This window comes from Pezoporus occidentalis, unplaced genomic scaffold, assembly GCF_034315485.1.
Source record: "Pezoporus occidentalis ecotype Australia unplaced genomic scaffold, CSIRO_AGI_Poc_V1 ctg127, whole genome shotgun sequence".
Lineage (NCBI taxonomy): Eukaryota > Metazoa > Chordata > Aves > Psittaciformes > Psittacidae > Pezoporus > Pezoporus occidentalis.
Window position 1 is genome coordinate 107,965 of NW_026913071.1, and position 9,823 is coordinate 117,787.

The following is a 9,823-nucleotide window of genomic DNA, read 5'->3' on the forward strand; positions in this document are numbered from 1 at the left end:
AGCTATCTCTGCAAGCAGATAGGGAAACCTAAATAAGACAAAGTACCCAACTAATTTCTCTGCTTACAGTCTACAGAGTTGGATTTTTATTGCTTCATTGTGTCTGGAGCAACAAGTCTTTATTCATGTATTTTCTTTCCTTATAGGATGCTCTGGGTCTTTTTCTTGTTCCCATAGATGGTTGCAGAAAATACTCTCTTTGGCATTTGCTGTGAATCCTCTCATACAAGAGTAAGTGAAATGAGCCATGAAAACTGAAACTCTTCTCTTAGCCTGGAAGCAGTGTCTCTAGGTCAGATATTGAAGCGCAGAAACAGAAGCTATTCCTTGAACCTTTTTCTGATAAATATATCTGGGAAATCTTTCTCAGTGGTGTGGTTTGTCAAGGATTTAGGCATGTAATTATTGTTATGTTGGGTGTCTGTTGCGGATGCAAATGCTTCATGAATCACTAAGAAAACTAAGAGTTTGGTCTGTCACATGCAACTTCTGCTCTGTCGTCTAGGAATGTCTATAGGCAACAAATTTCCTGTGCAATGCATTGGCATCTTCTGGTGCTGGGCTGAAAGTTTAAAATGTTCCTCTTCTTCCCTGAGAAAAAAAGATTAACAAAATACTTAAAAGCTGATCATGGCAAGATAGGGCATCTTTTGTGACAACCAGTGGTAACAGAAGACAAACTGATGTAGCAGGAATAAAAACCTGGGCAGAAATCAGCATTGAGGTTTGGCTTGGGCAAACTTGTAAAGCTGGGTAGAAAATGACCCAAAATTCATGTTGTGAAAAAGAGAAATCTAGGAAATTTTAAATAGCTCTAGAAGGGACAGGGAGATTAAGATAGCAAAGGTAAGCAAAAGCAGAAAGATAATGTCAATTTGGAAAGTGCTTGGACGAGTGGTAGGTCTGGGTCTTGATGGGGGCAAACAGTTGAATCTAGGCCTAGCTAACACATGGTCACTATCCTCCTTAGCCAGAGGGATTCGTGTGGGCCAAGGTTAACAGTGGGTCAGTGCAAACATTACACTGCCTTATTTAGCAGCAGTAAACTGGGTCTTAGCAGAGTCAACCAGCGGGTAGAGAGTTTCTTGGTGTGTGTGTGTAGATTACTACATGTAATCAGACCAGACTAGCTCCTTTATAGCTAGCTAAAGAATATAAAAGAAATAATTATGAAGAGTTTGTTCTTATTTCTTTGGAACTTCTTTACTAAAGCAAGAGTGGTGGCAACATACCTTAACGTCATCTGTAACTAGACTGAGTAGTCACTTTTAGTTCTGTCAAAGCCCAGGTATGTAGTTCTCTTGGCTTCCCTTTCTGTTCTGTAGGTTTGAGGGGTTTTGAGGGGAGAAGCACAGGTCTTTGTGTCCTTCCCCTTTCCAACCCTTCAGTGACGTTATGGGCCTGTGCGTGAGAAGTGGTTTCCAATTCTGTTCCTGCAATCAGCTGTGGTTGCAGTGAATGCCCTCTGGAGATCCAGCTACCTGATGCTCTCTATACATTAGGCAGATAATTAACAGTTGTCATTTGTGACTTCAGGTTTATGTATACACATATATATATATGCAAAAGAACATAGCTGCAGTGAGGATCTCTGGGCCCCTTGGAAAAATGTGACCCTAACATTGTTAGCATTTATGTGTCTTGTTCTTAAAGTGTACTTGAAGGGAATCTGAAGTCAGGAATGAAGATCTAAAATTAGCTTATTGGGCCAATTAAACTTGCTGGTCCCTTGCAGAATGATTAAATGAGCTCTCCAGGAGGGGAGAGGAAATTGCATCTTGCTGAGGACAAGAAAGAAGTGGCCCTGAAGTTTTTTGAGAGGCACAATCAAGAAGACAGCATCAGTGAAGGGTAATGAATAAAGAGCACTTTGCACAATTACAGCTGCCCCTACCTCACGCTGGGAACACTGTGATCACTGCAGTGGCATCATTTTGTTCAGGAGAGACTCCTTCTACCACTGTGCACAGCCCAAAGTCCCTTCTGATGCCTTGATTTCAGCCGGCACTGCAGCACCCACGCCGATGAGTAGTGTGTGGAGTCATTTCACCTCAAGCTGCATGGTGACAAAAGCCTCCTCCTGTGTGTGTGTGTCTCTCCTGTGTTTGGTGCTGCCTTGTAGGTTTACCCTGGGAACTTACCTTAGCTCCAATCCTGTCACCACTTGCACAAAGAGCCCTTTTGCCAGTGCGCACACACTTGTAGTGTGTGTTTTCTTGTCCACCTGGTGAGGCAGATTAGAGCCCGGGCTGCTTGTGAAGCTGGGCTCTGACCTGCCCACACTGCAATAAGGATGTAGATTAAAGTCAGGGCAAGGGAGCTTAACTGCGGTAATGGTCCAGCATGGTCCGACCAGTTACTTGGCATGGGTTTGCTCAGGCAGCTCTCTTCTTCCTAAGTGAGCATTTTATCCAGGAGGATTTTAAGGACTTTGGGTATTTTGGGGGGATTTTGGGATATCTCACAGCCCACCTGCAGTCATGGAGCATCAGAAGGTCTTGGGCTCTGGGTGAATCCTAACTATAGTGTATCACAATAGAGTTGATGCCATCATGGACGTTATCAGACTACCTGCTCCCATATGTGTTATCCATTACATACTCATTCTCTGAGATGCTCCAGGTAGAGGTGGAAGTTCTTGGGCCTGAGAGGAGTTCTTTCAGTGTGCCTGTAAGAGCTGAGCCCTTCAGTGGGTCCTGGCTTAATTTCCTCAGCAGAAGAGCATGGGTGCCTCAAGCCTGCATTGGTATTACTGTGGAGCTGGAGTCACCAGGATTGCCTGGACAACGGCTGTCCAGGCAATGTCCCAGGTGAAAAGCTTCCTTAGCAAAACCTCCTGTATTTCTGTAACTGCTTCAGCACCTTTCAGTACACAAGGGTAAGCTTTCACAGAAGCATCAGATCTCACACAACCGATGGCACATCCAGAACTCCCCGTGCATCTTGTGTCCAGGTCTCCTGCTCTTGTGGAAAGCAACTGTGTGAATTCCAGCTCAGTCCTCCAAAGATTTTTTGACAGCACCATTTCCAGTCTCACAGGACAGATGTTCTGGGAATGACTGTAGCAAAAAGGCTGGGAAACAAAGAACAAGGCTCTTGGAATCTTCTCCAGAGAACGTGAAGAAAATCTTTTATCTTCATCAATTCACATTCCTGCTTTTTCCTTGTTCTTTGTTTGACAAATGGTTTTCTATTTACAGCCAGCACATTTTAATGCCTTCTCCCTCCCCCCCAGCCCTACTGGGTTCCTATTTTCTCCTTCTGACAATGTTACCATATGGTTCTATTATTCAGAGATTCCTAAACATGTATTGCAACGGTCCTGAAAAGTAATTAGGTGTTGCTGTGGTGTAAAAGCACATCTGTGATCAATGGCTCCCTCTGGAAATTATGGGATAAAATGTCCCAAGACATTTTTTTATCCTTCCACTTTCTCTCCGCCCCCCTCCTATCCCTCCCTGCCCTCTAAAAGTATTATAATAAAGGGAAGAAAGTCTGTGTGAACAGTTGTTTTCATTTTCTTTCTTAAAAGCAATGCACAGTGTGATTGGTGGCTTTTTTCAGCTGCAGCAAGGGAAGGAGATCTCAGGGGAGAAAAAGGTCTATATTTAGACTCTGTACATTTAGAATAGAACTTAATTCTATGGTGATAACCAATGATTTACACCCTTTAATCCAAAAGTCCTCCTGTGCCCTGTAGGGAATACAACATATGTCCAGCAAATTGGTAACCATATGCTTCAGCGAACAAGCTTCCCTCAGCCCTTCCCTGCTCCACTCCATTGATGGTTCCCTGATAAAGCCGTCTGGTCTCACAATTTACTCTGCCTTTGTTGAAGGCTTTGTCAAGGGAAGGCTTATTTTGGGATTCCTTCTAATATTGCACGTTCTGTGTTTCGGAAAGGTTTCAGGCACTTGTTTTTACTGCAGAATTTCACAAGTGAATGGAGGAGTGAAAGTTTCTCAGCTCCTGATGGAAGAGGCAGGCATGTCTCCCACACAACTTTGCCTCCCAAGTGTCTACTGGTAAAATAAAAGAAGATCAGGGTTATAAGAAACAAGTTTCACAGAGGCTTTCCAAAATGAATTTGCTCCTAAACCCGCTGTTTCATCTTATCACGGTATCAACCCTCTGGTCCTGCTGCTGAAACTGCACGGCTACAGTATTTGTAATGAAATAAGACTTCTTTGTCTCCTTGGCACGTCATGAAGTAGAAAGAAAAAGGACACTGATACATGTTTTTCTGACTTTGTGGCCATTCTTAATGCTATAACAGAGCAGGAGCGGTGGCTGGAAGATGAAACTAGTTCACGCAAAGGGAGACCAAGTGTGTTAGCCTGACGTTACCCTCCTCCGGCAGGAAAGATTATCCCAGATAAGTGACAGCAGGGTAATGTTCAACAAATTAGCTTGACTGATGAGCCCTGAACTCTTGTCAGTATTAAAGCCTGCTAAGTTAAGCAGGCCCAGGCTTTATTATGAGGACTTGCCCTCTGATGCCAATGCAATATAACCTATTTTTTCTTACAGATGCCACGTAGGAGGGGCTCTGGGTCTTGTCCAAAGATCCTAACAGGCTTTTACCAATGGATTTTTACAGTGTACTGACAATGACTGGAGGTGAGTGGGTTTGGTGGTGCTGTGGGTTGGGGTACCCTTTGCTAAGCTCATTGCACAAGCACAGTCTTCGTTCTTTGCCTGCACCATGTCAAGGAGCATGGGGCAGCTCAGCCCACAGCCAATGTTTCCAGGCACTGCTGCAACAGTGGTTATCCAGGCAAGCCCTGGACAGTCATGGCAGCACAGTGTCTAACAGTTCACATGCCTTTCTCATGTTCAGACACTTGTTTCCTCCCACTGCATACCCTCAGCCTCTCGCAAATTCAGGCTTAGGAAACCAATGTGCTGTCAGTGTTTGTCAGTCCTCTGTCAAAGGGTGAGCAAGCATGGAAGCATTAAGGTTTACCAGCCAGCTCCTCCTCTCAGCAGCCAGGTGCTACTTGGTCATTTCACTGGGGTTTTCTCAGAGGGAGATAAGAATATATAAGTTTTCCAGACTGCTGTGGTGGTGGAGTCAGCCTGCTGCCGCATAAAGACCCCACTACAAAGTAGGATTCATGGACTGCAGTTCATGGGTGGGTTGTCACAGAAGTGTGGAATCAGGGTTGGAAAGGTGAGAAGCCCATCATCCAGCCTTTCTCATGAGGGCAGCCTCCTCTTTAACACAAGCCTGTATCGCAGTGGGGTGATGAAGTATGAGAAGTCAGTGTGATGCCACCAGCCAGAGGTGATGGGAGAACCTGGGGAGAAAGGTACTAGCTGCTGGGGTTATTGGGTTGGGAGACTCAAAGGGACACTGCTGGGCAGCTGAAGCCTGGAATAAAGCTTTGCTTTAATGTGTTTTAATATGCTGAAGAATTGTTTTACAGTTAAAGTCTTGAAGTGACTTGGGAAGTGAGGTGCAGGAGCAAATCGCACATTCTTCTGACTCTCTTAGCCATTTATTAATGGGCATTTCTTGAAGGCACAGACAAAAGCAGTTGCTAAAAAGGAAAAACACACCTTAAATTTTTGCTGATATGTATTTGAAAACCATCTGGAGCGAGTGGAGTAATTGGTGTCAGATGTGAACTCTCCTGGGATGTCAGCAAAGGGATGGGAAATGTCGGTGCTCAGCTTTTACAGGTTGTCTGTGGGCTCCCAGCGCTTCTGAGGTACAAGAACAAAGATCAGCCTTTTCTTTGAGCTCCAGCATCTGCTGGAAGGGGCCTTAGAGATACAGTTCCCATGAGGAAGAGAATATTTGTCCTGTCACAATGTCAAAATCTCTTCCCTTCCTATTCCCAATTTGGCATGGTGCTTGCATATCTCCTTCCTCAGGGTACTTGCTAGGTTTCAGCTACCCACAGGGCTGACAGGGAGACAAGAAATCAAGATTTTTATTCTTGCCTCTGCCAGAATATTCCCATGACCTTGGGTGAACAGATTTCTGTGCAAGACTGAAATGATCATTCATGTAATGCAGGCAGTCACTCCCTATTTGAGAGCAATATGGGAAGTGTGTTTGGTTCACGTTCATAAGATTCAGACCTGAGCTGAATTAGCTTAGGCTGGTTAGGGGAATCTGAGGTTGAGGCTCGAGTTCAATCTGTTTGGTTCATTTTTGAGATTATTCTGGGGAGGCTGTTTAAAGTGAATAGACTTCCCAGCAGATAGGCTACAACATAAAATAGCTATGCTTATTCTGGAGGAGTAACACCAATTATATATATACACACACATATATATACACACACACACATATATATACGCACACATATATATATAAAATATATATATTAATTCTCCAGAAATGTGTAGACTTCAGTGCAAAAGCTATTTTTAGTACAGAAAAGGCTCAAAAAGAAAATATCCCTGGAGAGAGCTGTGCTTTGTTCATTGAATATTGCTGTGTGTCTTTGCTTCTCAACTGCTAGCTGGAAAGGAGCACCAAACAAAAGGCTTTTTGTCGTGAAAATCACCCACCAACCTCTGCCAACTGTCAGTCAGAGAAACAATAAGTTTGAGAGCCAGATGTGCCACCCACCAAAAATGTATATGTGAGCTTGGGTTAAAGGATGGAGAAAGAAATTTGCTCTCAGCATAGTCCACCACAACAGTGCAAAATCAGCTCTGGCAGTACCGCTCCTTCCTCCCATCAAGGGCGTTGATGGGACCATCTGCCTTTCTCTGGGATCAAGTTTTCATGGGCACAGTTCCCATCAGCACCACAAAACGGAAATCATTTGTTCCCAGACCTGATTGCAACACAAGTTGTAATTGAGTCCTTGTCTGTTACAGCCTCAATTGGGCCATAGGCTAATTTAGGATGAACCAAGAATATAGCTGGGAACAAATATGACAGAGGAATGTCATAGGTTGAAACTAAATTTGGCCGCAGCTCATAAATGAACAACTGAAATCGCAAATCCCCAGGCAGGCACAAAGGGTTTATGAGGCTGTTCTTGTTCACATGGTGCAATCTAAAGGTTTAGTGCCACCAGGAGTAATGACTTTTCACCACTTCCTTTCTCCTTCCTGATGTCAGCTGGTACTTTTGGGGACTGAGGAGTCGCCAGTGACAGTGCACCCTATGTATATGTCAGCACAGCTTCAGATATGGGAGCTGAAATGATGGCAAATGCACTGGGTTGAGTTGAAGGTTCAGTTGAAGGGGACCATCCAAGAAGGCAGCTGATTGCTTTAGGTGTATCCTGAAATCATAGGAATAGTATATTTGATACTGGCTATTTCAGCCAGACTTCAAGCTATTCAAAACAGTTATCTGCCCAGCAAGCCCAAAGTTACAGTACCATGTGCTGAGTTTGCCTCAATGGACAAGCAAAGGGAGCCACCACCTTTAGGCACAGTGACAGCTACTACAGCAGAGCAGGTTTAACAGAGCATCAAGGGGGGCATCTCCAGTGGCTTTTCAGCATTTACCAAAGCAGTGGTAATTATGAAGTAGGAAAGGTGTTTCACAATAGAAGTAATTCACTTTTACCCTGAGGTAAACACGTATGCCATAAATAATGCTATAGGTATTAGGTAATCCTGGGGTATTTTTGTCTCTGGTGGCTGGTATACACTGAGCTCAGGATTCCTGCTATCCAGTAATTCCCAAATACTTTGTTTGGCATGTCAAATCACAGGCCTCCCTGCAAGGTGCTCAGCCTGGTGTCCTGTTGTAGGTGGCAGAAGGATGTGGTACGAGTGTAACAACACTGATTAGGTGTGTGTTACTTCTGTTTTGGTTTTTAACCAGGAGAGTTGTAAAGCTCCTTGTGAGTATGATGTGTATTCCCTTCCTGCTCTGCAGACTGTGCCTCTCTGCTGGGTACAGGTGGGACTGCTTAATGCAAAGTATTATCTCCCTGTGTGCCCTGGGTACTTTTTAGGATTCTTCTTATCCAAGACAGCATTCAGTTGTACTTTCACCATACATAGCCAGGGAAGAGTTGCTCATATAATCCCTGTCTCAAGGGCTGTGTTCAGAAGCCATGTACTTGGGCTGCAGCTCTAGCTGCATCATCTTTGGGTTTTATTCCATTACCTGTAGATATCAGATATATTCAAGTTCTCTCCTACTTTGCAGAAAACATTAATCAAAACAGTTCTGTGGGGCTGAGCTGGCCATTGCCCAGAAATATTATATAAGAGCTGCACAGCTACTGACAAGAACAGAGCATCTCCATCAAGGCCATAACCAGCTATGCTTACGTTTCCTCCCTCTCTGCCTCAAAAGAAGTCTCTCAATTTTTCCCGATGACGGAGCAATAATACGCTGCTCTTTACAAAGCCAAAAAACCTGCTCGTGTTCGACTATAGCACAGAAAGCTGCAAAGCAGGCTTTCAATAGATAATAATGCTTTAGTGCAGCTCCATACGCGACAGAAATTGTTTGAGGGAAGCAAGATGCCAGAATTAGAAATTCAATGCCGGAAAACAGCATGCATTTCCTGTCACTGTGATGTTATTATGTAGAAAAGGCTGCTGCCAGGCCAGCTCTTCTGTATTTCGCTTTGCTAAATAGAGAGAATCTACCCAAATATCAGCCCTTTTCAGCACAGTGATCTTCTTAGTAACCTCGATTGGCCCTAACAGACTTAGTCTGTTGTAGCCTACTTGTAAATAGGTGTCTCCTAAATAACCTTCTACCTGATTCCTGGTGTGACACCAAATCACTCCTTCATTTGCCATGTTGGTAACCCAAGTGATGATCTGGAGAGACTGGTAACTAAATGGGTGACAAGGAGAGATTTCCTGGCTCTCTTGGTGCTGCTGACCAGATTGACTCCTTATTCATGGCAAAATCAGGGGTACAGCACTTCTTGTCATCTAAAGGCACAAATTTGGACCCCTATCACAAGCCCCCCCATCTGTGTCCCCATTATCCTGGTTTATAACACAAAAATGATCCACTACTTTTCAGACTTGAAGCACTCTTTTGGAGGTAATTTCATCTTGCTTATCCTTGCACTGAGCTCAGTAACTTCTGGGGGGTTTTGGTTTGGTTTGGTTTGGTTGGTTGGTTTGGTTGTTTTTAAAGCACATCCTTCAGAAATGCACCCTTGTTTTCCCTTAGAACACCCTGGGATGAAGAGTCCAGCCCTACCATGGTTAATGCGGGCACAAGTGATGCAGGAGTGACGCAGAAAGATCTGCAATTCAGCTGTCACCTTGTTTGTGCCTGTTGAAGCAGCTGTATCAAAGCTCATGTAACACTGGGGAGGGGGCAAGGCTTGTTGTCAGCATTTAGGTCTGAAAAACTGGAAATGCTGGGTCCTGTCACACAGATTCCAAATTCACTAAAATCCTTTCAAATTAAGGCAAAAAACATCTACAAATCAAAAGGCCGAATTCTGAAACGTGTGATGGGTTATACCCAAGTGAGTAATGCCACACCATTGCTTCCTGACAGTCCAATGACTCTTCTGGATGGGGTGAGTCAGCCAAGGAGTGAAAGTTGAACTGTTACCTTGTCTCTCTGGAGAGAGGTTTGGCAAAAGCAGTCTTGTCCACATGCTGCAGTGAGGAAATTGTGGCCCTAGGGACAAGCTGGCCATTTCAGGTCACTCTCCCATGACTTGGCAGTTGGGAGCTGCATTTCCACACTGCCAGGAACTGCCTCTGCCCTTTGCACTGACTGGCATCTGTGCTAGAAGCTTGGGGGGAAATGGCTGCAGTCTCTGCTTGGTTGTGATACTTGCTATAGGACACTCTGAATTCAACTGGTTCTTATGCTGATGGACAGGGAACCCCATAGGTACAGGGCATCAGGCT

At 44.4% G+C, this 9,823-nt stretch overlaps 1 long non-coding RNA gene across 1 annotated transcript; it reads left to right on the forward strand.

The window, feature by feature from the left end:
- The first annotated feature begins 4,544 nt into the window (after positions 1-4,544).
- LOC134158149 (uncharacterized) lies at positions 4,545-9,499 on the forward strand. The gene is made up of 2 exons (XR_009962610.1): positions 4,545-4,621; positions 9,126-9,499. It is a non-coding gene; the product is annotated as an uncharacterized LOC134158149 (long non-coding RNA).
- The last annotated feature ends 324 nt before the right edge of the window (positions 9,500-9,823 follow it).